Source organism: Vitis vinifera, chromosome 12 (genome assembly GCF_030704535.1).
Source record: "Vitis vinifera cultivar Pinot Noir 40024 chromosome 12, ASM3070453v1".
NCBI lineage: Eukaryota > Viridiplantae > Streptophyta > Magnoliopsida > Vitales > Vitaceae > Vitis > Vitis vinifera.
This window is the reverse complement of record NC_081816.1, coordinates 17,848,377-17,862,127: the sequence shown is the minus strand read 5'-3', so window position 1 is coordinate 17,862,127 and position 13,751 is coordinate 17,848,377. Positions and strand designations below refer to the sequence as shown.

Genomic DNA, 13,751 nt, shown 5'->3' with positions numbered 1-13,751 from the left:
AACGGAAGACGAGTAGCTTTGGGGCGGAGTCGAAGGTCTTTGAGGTCGAAATGGTGGAGAGGAGAGGAAAACCCCAAGTAATCATAGTGGAAATCAAGAGAGGGGTGTCGTCATGGGTTCGTCTAGGGTCGGCCAGTGTAGGGTTTTTCCTGGAAGGTCTGTATCAGTGCCTTGAGGACGTAAATGAAGGAAAATGGGAAAAGGGTTGGAAGGAGAAGGGAAGAAGCTTCTCCTTGGTGCGCGACACTAACAGGGCGGGTAGTTTTCTTCAACTAGGGGTAGTCAATTCGAAGAAGAAGAGATACAACATATGTATCCCGAAAAACAGAGGAGAAAAGGAGGGTTGGCTGGCTATGGTGGAGGCCCTTCGCAAGCTGGATGATAGTCTCGATAAAAATGAGCAAAAATAGGAAGAGAGGGCATTGGGTAGATCATTTGCTGATATGGTGAAGGGATCGTGGAATAAGGGTTCTAATACTCTTAGAGTGGAGGTGAAAGGGAAGGAAATAAACAGAAATTTAAGTAGTTTGGAGCATTGTTTGATTGGAAGCTGGAACGCTAGCGGTGCAGAAGGGGAGGATTTGGAAAGGTTGGGATGGGTAATGGCAAACACTTGGGGGTTGAAAGGCAAGCTAGGTTTGGCAAGCTTGGGAAAAGGACGGGCATTATTGGAGTTTGAGTTCGTGGAAGAAGCCAGGCAGGTCCTTATCTCTGGAAAAAGGGCGGTGGAAGGGGTTCAGTTGGGCTTGGAGCGATGAAGCCTAAGGTCGGGGTGCTTGGAAGAAGGTGAGGTAAGAAATGAAGTCTGGGTGAGGATCCTGGGTCTTCCAATCTCGCTATGGGTCCCGTCAGTATTGAGGAGAGTGGGGGATGTGTGCGGTGGTTTCCTAGCCATTGACCCACAGACGGAGAGCATGGAGGATCTACAGTGGGCTAGGATATTAGTAGAATCTAATGGCGATGATCTTCCTTGTTCGCTAGAGATAGGGGTCGAGGAGGTGACCTATTTTCTAACTTTATGGTGGGAGGTATTGTCATTGCTAAGGCAGAAATCGGGGATAAAGCATGGTCTGTGGAGTCGACCAAGCGGGGGGGTCAGGGGTGATGCGGATGCACGCGCCGGGTCGTGAGTGGAAGAGATGGCGTGTGCAAGGGTTGAGGAGCAGTTCCAGTCAGTGGATGGGACTGGACGGTAGGCGTAGGGAGTGAGCTTCAACGTGACGGGCCCCCAAGCTCAAGTGGGTCTGCTGTCTCGGCCTTTCTCAGATGCTAGGCCGTCGTCGTCAGGCCTGGTTTCGAAATGGGTTGCTGGGTTGTCATTCCCCTCAATGGGTGAAACCTCAAGGGGGGCGGAGATTGGGTCGTCGCATCCCATGGGCACAGGGTGGGCCGCAGCTTTTGGGCCGGCCAGTTCTTATAGGGAAAGACCTGGCCCGTCTTAGGCCCAACCTTATGAAAGTGGGCTCCTTTTAAAAGCCTGTCCCCCAAATATCTTTGGCTATAGCAAGGGATGTAACTTGGAGTTGGAGTTCGCCAGATTCCGTGAGAAAGAAGTTGGGAGGAGGCAGCAGCTGGACTTACACCGCACAATGGCAGATAGTGTGCTAGAGGAAGAAGCCGCGAGGTATGGGTTAGTTATAAATTTGGGGGGTCTAAAGGCACTAGGGTCTTCCTTTTCTAATTTCTTTTATTTTGGTCGGACTCCAAAGAGGGGGTATTACGACTATTCTGAGGCGCTAAGGGAGGGCATTCAGGAAGGAAGTGGGTTACGAAGACCAGTTGCAGATAAGCACGTTAAGAAAGGGGATGGCTGTTGGGACTTGGTAGAGGTCAACAGCGTCGACCCTTTGGAAAGGAATTCAAGGTGGACCATAGGCTAGACGGAATCCCAAGAAGGAAGGAAGGAAAAACAACTTAATTGGGAGGAAAGCAGCCTGGTTAAGTTTACATGAGACATAGTATTTTAGGAAATTGTGGATATCTTCATGAAGAGGCCATAAAAGAATTCCAGGGAACTTCTACTAGTAATGATGCTTTCAAGAAACTTGTTGAAAACTTAGGCTCTGATTCCACCATGGTCAAGATTGTGGGTCACCTTTGGATAAACTTGGCTTCAAAGAAAGAAGCTCCAAAATCTTAAGTTAAAAAAAAAAAGTGTCATCTAAAGCATCAATCCTGCTTGTTGTGCATAAGTCGTGGTCATTAACACCTCCACCTCGGGCCTACCAGATACTATTTATGAAGATTCTGTTCGATTGGCTTCCCACAAATTAGTGGATGGAGAGGTTCCAATGAATTCAATAGAAGTGAAACAAGAACTTGATTTTGTTTCTGGAGGTCACAATTCTGTTGAGACCATCAAGAGTTTGGGGCATGTATTAAGATCCATAGTTGGGCTTTCAAATAAATGTAATGAGATAAGCATACTAAATAGTGGAAACTCTTGTTGGGCATTGATAATCATGAACCGAAGAATGCACTCTCAATAGGTCTCAGCATTGGAGCAAGACTCGTGCATGGCATACCAGAACACAGGGCATTTGCTCAGCTATTGCAAGCATCTCAGGATGTTGCTAAACTTATCATCCACAATAGGTTCCCTGCCCCAAGATTGGTGGTATGTGATCAGCATGGCTCCTAAGCAAGATTCTTATTGGCAAAGTTGAACCCATCAGCTACGTACAACAATGCCCATGAAATGGCGATTAGGTCAGGTGTGATCTTCATGGATGATGTGAGCCTTCAAGCGTTCTTTGACCATCTCCAGAGGCTGGCTGTGCAATCTTGAGAGCATAAAGGAGAAGGACCTTGCCAATTTTTAATGTTGCTGGCCAGATGATAACAATAATTAAAGGCATGATGAAGTTGGGTGAGGCAAATGCATGCTTGAAACAAATGAAGGTATCTCTGGATGTTGCAGAACATGCTAAAAGGAATGCTAAAACTGAGGCTGCATTGGCCAAAGAGAGTTCGAAAATATCCAAATTGGAGGTTAAGCGGATTGAATTGATGCTTAGCTTGGTTATTGAAGAAAGAGATCAATTGAGAAATGTTGTTAATAAATTGAAGAAGCAGAAGAATGTTGAAGTAGGGGATGAAACAGAAAATGGGATTCTTCTTCAAGAATCAATGTAAGAGAAAGTATTTTCTCTTACACAGTTGCCTCCCATGTGCATATGACTTCCTCTTGCACGGCCACCTTGGCACACACTATCCTCCTCCTGATGTATTTTTTTTTATCTTTGTGTGAATTTACATGTTTTGAGTTGGGTTTTCAAATCTTTTTCCATCAAAATAATCTCAGTTTTTTCAAACTTCGTCCTTAGAAAATAAAATTCAATTTAAATAAAGGTTCACTGCCATTTTTCCTTATGCAAGCACTTTTTACTACTTTCCTTGATGAATAAAATCTATAATTCCATAAATAATGAAATTCAATTCAAATTCCTATGATCTTTTTCTGTGATCATCAATAATAAATTCATGCTGAAATAAATTGGCCTTTGGTGGGTGCCCAATATCCATGATATCTTCTATGATAATAATGCAAGTGAATGTCTGTTTGATATTAATTGACCTCGATTTTCTTTTATGATGCATGTGACATATTTTAGTTCACTCTCACTCCCATCTTGCTTACTCATATATCCCCAATTTATCTTGCATGATCCGTTTTCTTCCTATGACTTAAAATTTCCATTTTCTTCCTATGACTCTTGAAATTTGGTATTCATCGATCGACCAACCAATTGTTATACTTGCCTTAACTTGATTAGTAGAAACCTAATTTTAGGGCTTAGAAGAGTACTACAACTCATCATCGTATCTTCCCAGTAAGTAACCTAGCCCCTGACCCGATTCAATTTTCACAGAGTTGTTATTCTTTTCTAAGAGTCACACTTAAGGTTTTCTTTCTTATTTTATTTTCCCTTAAAAAATAAAATAAAAATAAGTGGCGACTCTAAACCAATTTTCAAAAAATCAATTTTTACAATAAAAAGCGAGTCTTGCCAGGGAACGTGAACACATGTGAAAAATGCGGCTTCACAAGAGGAAAAATGGAAAAAAAAATGAAGAATGGAGAAAAATAAAAAATAGATTCAAAACCAATAAATAATTTCTATATTCTTCTTCAAATTCATTTTAAAACGATTTATAAATATATAAATATTAAACGATTTTAAAACGTATAAAATTTTAACTAATTTTAATTATATTTGATTTTCTTTCGTTTGTCCATCGTGAAACCAAATATGAGAAAACTATTTTCCTTAATTTTTTTTTTTTATTTCCTTAATACTTTCAAGAACCAAATGTTTCTTTGGAGGGAACATGCCAAGGATGGTGGCAGGTACCTTAAGGACTTTATTTGGAGGAAACATGGCCAGGATGGTACTTGATTATTTTTATTATTTTTTAAGTAAGGGTTTTTATAGATTAAATAGTAGATTCATGGGCCAAATGCATACTTTAATTAATATATAAACTTTTAAATTAAATATCATTTTATAAAATAAGGACATTTATACATTAAATAACATCAAATTAGAGAGGCTTTTTTTTTTTTTTAATCTTTGGCTATTAGTAAATTAAATTATGATAGAAATAAAATATAAATTTATTAATATCTATAATTTTATTAAATAGTAGAAAGATAATATTTTATTGTTAAGGAGATATATAAAAAATGAAATGAATTTTCTTAATTATTTTATATATTATGCCTTTTTGCTTGCATGATTGTCATATATTTATTATCTTACAAATTAAAAGTATTTATATCTATTTTAAAGTTTTTATATTTATTTGAAAATTTGTAGTAGCCTATTTGTTAATACAAATCATAATACAATCAAAAATCAACTTGGAGTCCTCTTGGCCTATCTAATTGGCCAAGGTAGGATTAGGATACCTAATATTATTTTGAGTATATTTCTCATACAGTATATTAATTTTCATCTAAGTTGTATCACAAACATTATGTCATGAATTGATACTCTCCTAAGTTAGAAGGTTATGCTTGATTCTTGGAAAGTATTAATGAAAGGGAAAAAAAATGTTAAGACAAATCATTTTTTTATGTTTGGTTGTGACATAAAAAAATCCAAAGAAAATAAAATATAATTAAAATTACTTAGTGTTGGTATGTTAGGTTATGTAGTTTAAGATTGATAATTTTGTTCCATTCATTATGACGTTAGGACTCTTTTAATTTGTATCTTACTCTCCATTGAAGACTTGAGGTTGTTGCTTAATCAAGGAGGATAAGACAAGTAAGTATAAAATGGTCTAGGAAAAGCAAATTAGTGTTTGGTATGGCATGGTGTGGATCAAAGTTTTTAAAATCGAGTGAAATGTTTTTTAAAAGTGTTTTAAAAATCCCTTGAGCACTCAAGTGTTGTCAATAGCGTGCTCTCAAGTACTCAAAGGGTGCGTAAGTGGTCATGACAAAATTCTCTAGAATTTTAGAGATTCGTCTTTTCTATTTTTAAAAGAATTATTTTTAGAAATTTTTGAAATTTAGTCCTCTAGGTTCTTAGGTCTATATGTACTTTGCATAAAAAGGTTTTTGGTTTAATGCTTCTAAGTTGAAAAACATAATGTCATTCCATTCCCAAAACTCTCGAAGAAGTGTTTGTATTTGCTTTTACCCAAGTTGTGAAGGAGATCTACATTCCCTCAAGCATTGAGGTGATATCCATTGACAATAGATGAGGTATTGATTAGCACTCAAAACTGGTGTTTTCCTATATATAAAAATATGTTTTTGAATAATTTTTTAGTGCAAATCATTATCTTTTTATTTAAGTATATGTTAAGCCTTAAATAGAGGACTAATATTTGTATCTAGTAAAGAATGCAACGAAAAAAGGAATTTTGATAAAAGAAAGTGGATTTCAATACCACTTCGATATAAAAAAGTAGTCAATCTGGATATAGTGAGAGCACTAGATGTGGCTCCCAAAACAACACCTAATACTATGGATCTAGTACCGACCATTCTTATTTCTAGTACACTAGTGCCTTGTTGTAGTGGGAGAGTTGTTATCTAACCAGACCGATTTATGTATTAGGAAGAGTCCTTTGAGGCCATTATAGAGGAAAATGATATTGATGTTATAAATTACGATGAAGCATTAAGCGATGTTGATGCACATCATTGACAAAAGGTTATGGAGGCAAAGATAGAATCCATGTATTTTAACCAAGTCTTAGAGCTTGTAGAAGCACTTAAAGGGATAAAACCCATAGGTTGCAAGTAGGTCTACAAGAGGAAAAGGGGTGTAGATGGAAAGGTTGAGACTTAAGGCTAGGCTTGTAGTGAAGGGTTATAATAAGAAATCTAGTTCAACTATGAGGAGACCTTCTCATCAATTGCCATGCACAAGTCTATCAGGATACTCCTATCCATTACGACATATCTCAATTATAAGTTATGACAAATGGATGTCAAGATTGCATTCTTAAATGACAATCTTGACAAGTATATATAATACAACCAGATGATTTCATAATAAAAGTCCAAAAGCATATGGTATGCAAGTTACATAAATCCATTTTTAGATTAAATAAGGTATCTCATTCATGGAACAAACCTTTTGATCAGACAATTAAGACCTTTGATTTTGATCAAAACGAAGATGAACATTTTGTGTATAAGAAGGTACATGGAAGCATGGTAGTTTTCATGATCTTGTATGTTTATTAGTTTCTAGTCATTGGTGATGATGTAGGGTTATTGTCATCAGTCAAGATATAGTTATCTACTCACTTCTAGATGAAAGATCTTAGAGAAATGCAATATGTTCTTGGGATTAAGGTCCTAAGAGATTGCAAGAATAGGAAATTGGCGTTGTCTTAAGCCACCTACATTGACAAACTATTGGTCTAGTATGTGATGTAGGATTCTAAGAAGGGTTTGCTACCCTTTGGACATGGAGTTCCTTTTTCTTAAAATCAATGTACTAAGACAATTGAGGAGAAAGAGCACATGCAAACAGTACCTTATGCATTAGTAGTGGGTAGTCTTTTGTATGTGATGCTATATACTAGACAAGATATTTGTTTTGCAATAGGCATGGTAAGTAAATATTAGTTAAATCCAAGGCTAAGAATTAGACAACTATCAAGCATATACTCAAAGAATGGGGGATTATGTGTTTGTGTTCCAAAGTGACAAATTGGTACCCAAAAGGGTACATAGATTCAAACTTTCAATCTAATAAGGATTCTTATTGGTCTATCTTTGATTTTGTCTTTACTTTTGATGGTATGGTTGTTAGTTAGAGAAGTGTGAAACAATCTTAAATTGTTAACTCAACTATGTAAGTCGAGTATATTGTAACTTCTAAAGCAACAAAGGAAATTGTTTGGCTTAAGAAGTTCCTCATGGGACTTAGGGTTGTGCCCTTAATTGTACAATGCATGATACTATTTTGTGACAATAGTGGGGTTGTGACACAGTCCAAAGAATAAGGGAACCACTAGAAAGGTAAGTGCATTGAGAGGAACTACTAATTAATTCATGAGATAGTAAAAAAGGGTGATATAATGGTTGAAAAGATACCTTTTATGGATAACCTGACAAATTCCTTTACTAAGACATTAACAAAGAGAATCTTTGATGGTCACAGGAATAGCATATCTTGCACTTAAGCGCTTGTAGGGGCTTCCAGTGCCCATCGCACGCTTGAGTGCTCAAAGCCACTTCTAATGCTCTTCTAACGCTTAAAACGCTCAACTGCTAATCTAGGTTCTAACACTCTTCCAACAAACCTACCCGTACCAATGGTTATAAATAGCCTTTCAACACCTCATTTGTTCATATTCCTTGATCCCAAGTCATCACCTATGCTCCCTCTTCATGCTTACTTGTCTTTTAGTGGCTTTTTAGGTTAGTTTTCACTTATTTCGACCTCGTAGGAGTGTTATCAACTACCTTTTCAGACTTTCCAACAATTCAGTTTTTTCAAGTAGCTCCTCACTTTCTATGTCTTTTTATTTTTCATTCTAGGTCAATATATCTTGTCATAGGTGTCTTAGAAGTCCTCTTTGACACCTCTATTTTCTTAGTCGATCATAAGGTTCTCTATCCAGGATCCATTTAATTTGGCTAGCCTTCTTATCGAGTGTTTCCACTCTGAGCACACTTATGAGCATTGCTATGCTCATTTCCTTTACTATCATGTCGAGATTGAGTGCAATACTTCCTTGATCTCCTTCCATGACAATGTTTTGCTAGGTTTTTTTTTTTTTTTCCAAAATAGGGATTGGGAGCTCCTAACCTCTTTTCATGGGGTGCTTATTCCTATCTTGTTCGGATATTCTATGCAAACATCCATTATGTTGTCTCTTTAGTGTAGTGTTTCAAGTTTCCTTGTATGGTTAGATTCTCTTTATTACCCTTTAGCTTATTTGCTTTGCTCTTGGGTTATCCTAGCTTAGGGAGTTTGTTTTGCATTTTTCTACCTAGTCTTAGGGCCTCACCTTATCTAAGGTCATTGCCATTCCACTCACTTTATATGGTGTGGCTCATAATCTCCCCATTTATATTCCTTTGGCTAGGTTTACTAAGCTAGTTTGAGTCTTGGCCATGAATTTTCCTTATTCATTATATCATTCCTTACATTGGACCCATATTAGGCATTCAACTGCTCAGTTTATTCATGCCATTCTGATTGGGTAGTGGATTGACCTTACCCAAGTCATCCTCAACATCATGGCTACTTATCATAAGCATATGACCCTAGGAGCCTTCCTTTTGCTCTGATAATCTCTATGCTCCTCGTGCATATTGGCTTTGAGATTGATCAATAGTTAAGTGCCCTTAGTCCACGTGCTCTCATCGATGAGAGTTCATGGTCCAAACATATGAGCCATTGGCCCGATCATTGATATATAAATAATTTTCTGTTCTTAAAAAGTCTTTTAAGTTCATATTGATATATATATATATTTCTTTTAGCAAATAATATTATATAAAGTGTTTTTATATATTTTTGTATTTTGTCATAGAATTAGGTTTCCTCATTGAATAAAAAAAATATTTAAAATATCTCTACAAAGATTTATGTTATGGAGAACAAAAAATTTATTAGATTAAGATAGATATTTAAAACTCATTTTAATAGATACGAGGAAAAATAAGAGATATTTAATGGAATTAAAGCTTACATTGAGAAAATAGATGGAAGTGGAAAAACATATTGTAGACCCCCATTTGGGGCTCATTTTCTGCAGCTTGCTTTTAGCCAGGTGTCACCATCTAGGGGAAGCCACGTGTCACATTTTGACTAGCTGCTAGAGAATCAGATAGTGGATTTGGAGGACGAATAGGAGAGCAACACCTATAAAGATGAGGAAGATTCTAGAAGAAGGAGCATGCTTTCTGTTATGGAGGGAGAGCTAGCTGCATGAAAAGAGGAAGGTGGTCTGGGCTGCAGAGTGTAGTGGTTCTAGAGGTGGCTGCAGAGATTGTTGGAGGGGCAAATCCGGGAGAGAAAAGAGATATCGCCTAGAAGAGGAAGGTGGCAGAAATCTTTAGAAGAGGGGGAGAGGTTTTGTTTGGTTTTTTTGGAGAGGTTCCGGGAGGCTGGTTACAGAGGGAGGAGAAAAAGCTGGTTTTGGCTAGAGAGAGAAAAGTGAGAGAGACATGAGAGCCTAGGGGGGGTGATTTTCTTTTAGCTTGAGGTACCGGGGCTGCTGAGGGGATTCCAGGGAGTTTTTCCATGAGAGAAGTAATTTTGGACGGTGAACTTGAGAGAATGGGAACTTGAGAGAGAAAGAACCAGAGAGTGAGAGTTTTCCAGAGAGAACAGAGAGCTTGGGAGGGAGGAGGAGCCTTTTCTGGAGCTGGGGAGGCTAACAAGACCTTACTGCAGAAGGGCATTTCAGGTATGGATGCAACTGATATATGGTTTGATTCAGATTCTTATTATTCCTACCCGTTTTTTATTGATATTTGAGTGTTAGTTGTCTTGCTTGAGGTGGATAATGAAGGCCACCTATTCCTTGTTGAGATATAGTCTTGGATTCATATTGTTAGCCTTGGTATGCTTTGTCTCTGATGTGAAATATCCAAGAGTCCTATCATTTATTTGCATTCGATACTGTATTCCTCACCCTAACCCGAGAAGGTTCCCGGAAAACTCATGATGTGAAGCCTTCTTTGAGGACCTTTTTATTTGTTTCCCTTTGTGCTCTGTTTTCATGCATTTTTTTTAATGGTTGAGGCCACCCCTGTTCCTGGATCTTGTTCATTATATGGGTTTTGAGAGAAGAGATACCTTTGAAAGAAGAGAGATCATCTGAGGATGAGAGGAGGAGGAATTGTTCAAGCAGAAAATGAGCTGAAGGGTACAAAGGAAGTATTCTCGGCTGCTGTGCTCTCCACATTTTTGTTGTGCAGGGCTTGCATGACATTGTTCATCTGTTGGTAGAGCCCATCATTATTTGTACCTAGGTGTGGGAGAAGGCATCGTCTGGTTGATTGGTTGGGCATTAATATTGGAATACACAATTGATAGCTCAGTTGTTGCTCGTGACATATTTCTGAATCTGGCTTTATTTTCGGAGGCGAGGATAAGTTGCCTGCTCTTTTAGTCTGCTACACCATCTCCTGGCTTGGTATTGTGGTCAATCCATGCACAACAATTCTGGTTTTCATTGTCACTGGGCTATCGTGTGTTGGGATCAAGGAGGAGTGCTTAATATATATGTCTGGTGGGTACTTGAGTTTTAAGACTGGATGGGTTGGATGTGAACTTCAAGACGGATATTTCCCATTTAGAACAAATAGCTTGTTTGGCAGGTCAGCGATTGTTCTCTTTTCATGCATTGGTTTTGATTCAGTCACCAGCACCGTTACTGGAAGTCAACATGCAGCTGGAATAGATATTGCAAGGTTTCCAGCAGGTGGATAAGAGCATGCCTCCCCGTTCTTTTTATGCCATCACTCACTTCACATTGTGGTGTCAGTTGCACTTCTTAAGCCCATTTACCATATTCCTTACACCCATTTCTCATTAACTCCCACCATCCAGTTCACTAACTCCACACCCATGAGCAAGACCCGTACCTTTAATACCCACTGTTACCCATCTCCATGCTCATATCTCCGATTTCCATCCCACCAACCCGTAGTCTATCCCTGCGCATGCATAACTGCCCCAAAATCCTTCCAATCACCATTGACAACGTCCCAAATTCATCTACCCGTGTGTATGGACCCATGCAAACCTTTCCATCATTTTTTTCCATCTTCACTCCCCCCATATCACTATGCTTTACATGCCCACAACCCACTCCCTCATCCCTATACTTCGCTATACCCATTCTGTGCCTATGTGTATCGACTTATCCATCTCTCTCATTCTTTCTCTCTCTACATCGCCTGTTCTTCATGACTATACCCATTTTCTTTTTTTTCTTTTTTTATCCTCATCATCAAAGAAAGAGAGGTGAAATCTGCAGAAGGAAGTTTTGGCTGCTTTGTTTATCACTTCTGAGAAGCCTGAGGAGTTGCCTGCAAGAACAGCTAAACCCAAGCCAGTGAGAAAATTTGGAGTTGCAGGAAATCTGGTGCAGTCCCATCCACTTAAATCTTGTAGCAAGGCAAGGGTTTGCTTGCTTCCCTTGAACTCAATGACGGGTCCTATCCGGCGAACCTTCAGGTCATCGTTGACGCCGCCTTAGCGCCTCTGGGCCAGCTCGTGCAGATCAGCACGTGCGTGCACGCGGAGAGCTCGCTCAAGGTTCCTCCTGAGGGGACGAAGCAGAGGGTGGAGTTTAGGGTTGAGAAGGTCCATCACGTTGGTCCTGTGGATCCAGCCAAGTATCCGTTGCCTAAGACCAGGCTAACCCTCGAGTTTCTAAGAGTTTTTGTTCACTTTCGGTGAAGAACCAACATGATTCCTGCAGTTGCCAGAATCTGTAATGCATTGGCTTATGCTACCCACACATTCTTCCAAAATCATGGCTTTCTCCATGCGCACACTCCAATTATCACCACCAGTGATTGTGAGGGTGCTGGTGAAATGTTTCAAGTTACAACCTTGATTAGTGATGCGGAAAAGGTGAAAAAGGAGCTTATTAAGAATCCTTCTCCATCAGAAGCTGACATCGAAGCTGCCAAGGCACTTGTTAAGGAGAAAGGAGAGGTTGTTGCCCAACTAAAATCTGCTAAAGCAAGTAAGGGGGAAATCACCGCTTCTGTGGCTGAACTTAACAAGGCTAAGGAGAATCTCTCAAGGCTGGAAGAGCGATCTAAGCTTAAGCCTGGTATCCTTCAAAAAGATGGGAAGATTGATTATTCCCAGGATTTCTTTGCCCGTCAAGCATTTTTTACTGTTTCTGGCCAACTGCAAGTTGAGACTTATGCATGTGCTATTGGCAGTGTTTATACATTTGGGCCAACTTTCCGAGCTGAACACTCTCACACATCAAGGCATTTGGCAGAATTCTGGATGGTGGAGCCTGAAATAGCATTTGCAGATCTTAAGGATGATATGAATTGTGCGGAGGCCTATGTGAAATTTCTTTGCCAGTGGTTACCTGACAATTGCATTGATGATATGGAATTCATGGCTAAAATTTTTGATAAAGGCTCCATTGATCATCTAAGAATGGTTGCATCAATGCCCTTTGAGCGAATTTCATACGCAGAGGCAATCAAACTTCTGGAGGAAGCAGTCAAGAAAGATAAGAAATTTGAGAATAAAGTGGAATGGGGGATTGATTTAGCATCTGAGCATGATCAGATTCTAGCCAGCAGGCAAGGACACGTATAAGAAATTGACTTCTGATGGAGGGGTCATCTCAAGCATCTTGGTAATGTACTTGCTGCACCACATGTCCTGCTGAAGAGATGCTTCAGTCAAATGGTCAGAGTTCCATCATCATTGCTGGGGATATCAATATGTCTCTTTAGGCTTGAGACTCTTTTTGATGAGGATGCACAGATTGTAAAGAATGCGGGGATTGCTAGCTTTGCTTCAATGAGGATTTTCTGCTCTCCTCAGCATTCGGGTAATAAAGATTTGAATGACTCCACAGGGATATCTTTTAGAGGATGTATGCAGCCTGTAGAGAAGTGTTCAAGAGATGTTTGGGAATTATTTCGATCAGTTGATGGTGCAGTACATGGATGGCCAGCCCATATAGCAAGATCATGTGATTCATTTGAAGATGAGTTGTTGACAGAGCAGATGTAGTGGCACTCCAGATTGCATTCTTACTCGGTTTTCCCTCATCACCTTTTCACTTGTATGTCAATGCATGGCTACCTTTGAGGAATGTGCTATCTCCTATTCCCCTCTTTTAATTTTTAAGATAATTGCCCCAAATCCTGTTTTGTAAATATTCTCTCAAATTCAGCTTTTCAAATAATCCCAACTCCTATTTTCTAATAAAACTTGGCTGCCTTTTTTTTTCTCTCTGGCAAGCCATTTTCAAATTTTCTTTGTTTTTAAAAATGTTTTAAAATAAGCATGGATTTAATTCTGTAATTCCGAATAATGGAATTTATGGGATTAATTCATGCAAAATAAAACGGGCTTTGGTGGGGGCCCTACATCAAATAAATTTGCTTTGAAATAAAAATGAATTTTGAATGAAATATCATGCGTGCTATTGGTGCTTCTTTATCTATTTTGGTGACATGAGTGACATACTTTATGTTCATTACTATGCACTAATCTCATTTTGTGATAGCGCGTTGCCGTTTGCTGATCAGGTACGCATCCACTTTCACT

At 38.9% G+C, this 13,751-nt stretch overlaps 1 pseudogene; it reads left to right on the top strand.

The window, feature by feature from the left end:
* Window positions 1–11,343: 11,343 nt before the first annotated feature.
* Window positions 11,344–13,343, top strand: LOC100261199 (asparagine--tRNA ligase, cytoplasmic 3-like; annotated as a pseudogene).
* The last annotated feature ends 408 nt before the right edge of the window (window positions 13,344–13,751 follow it).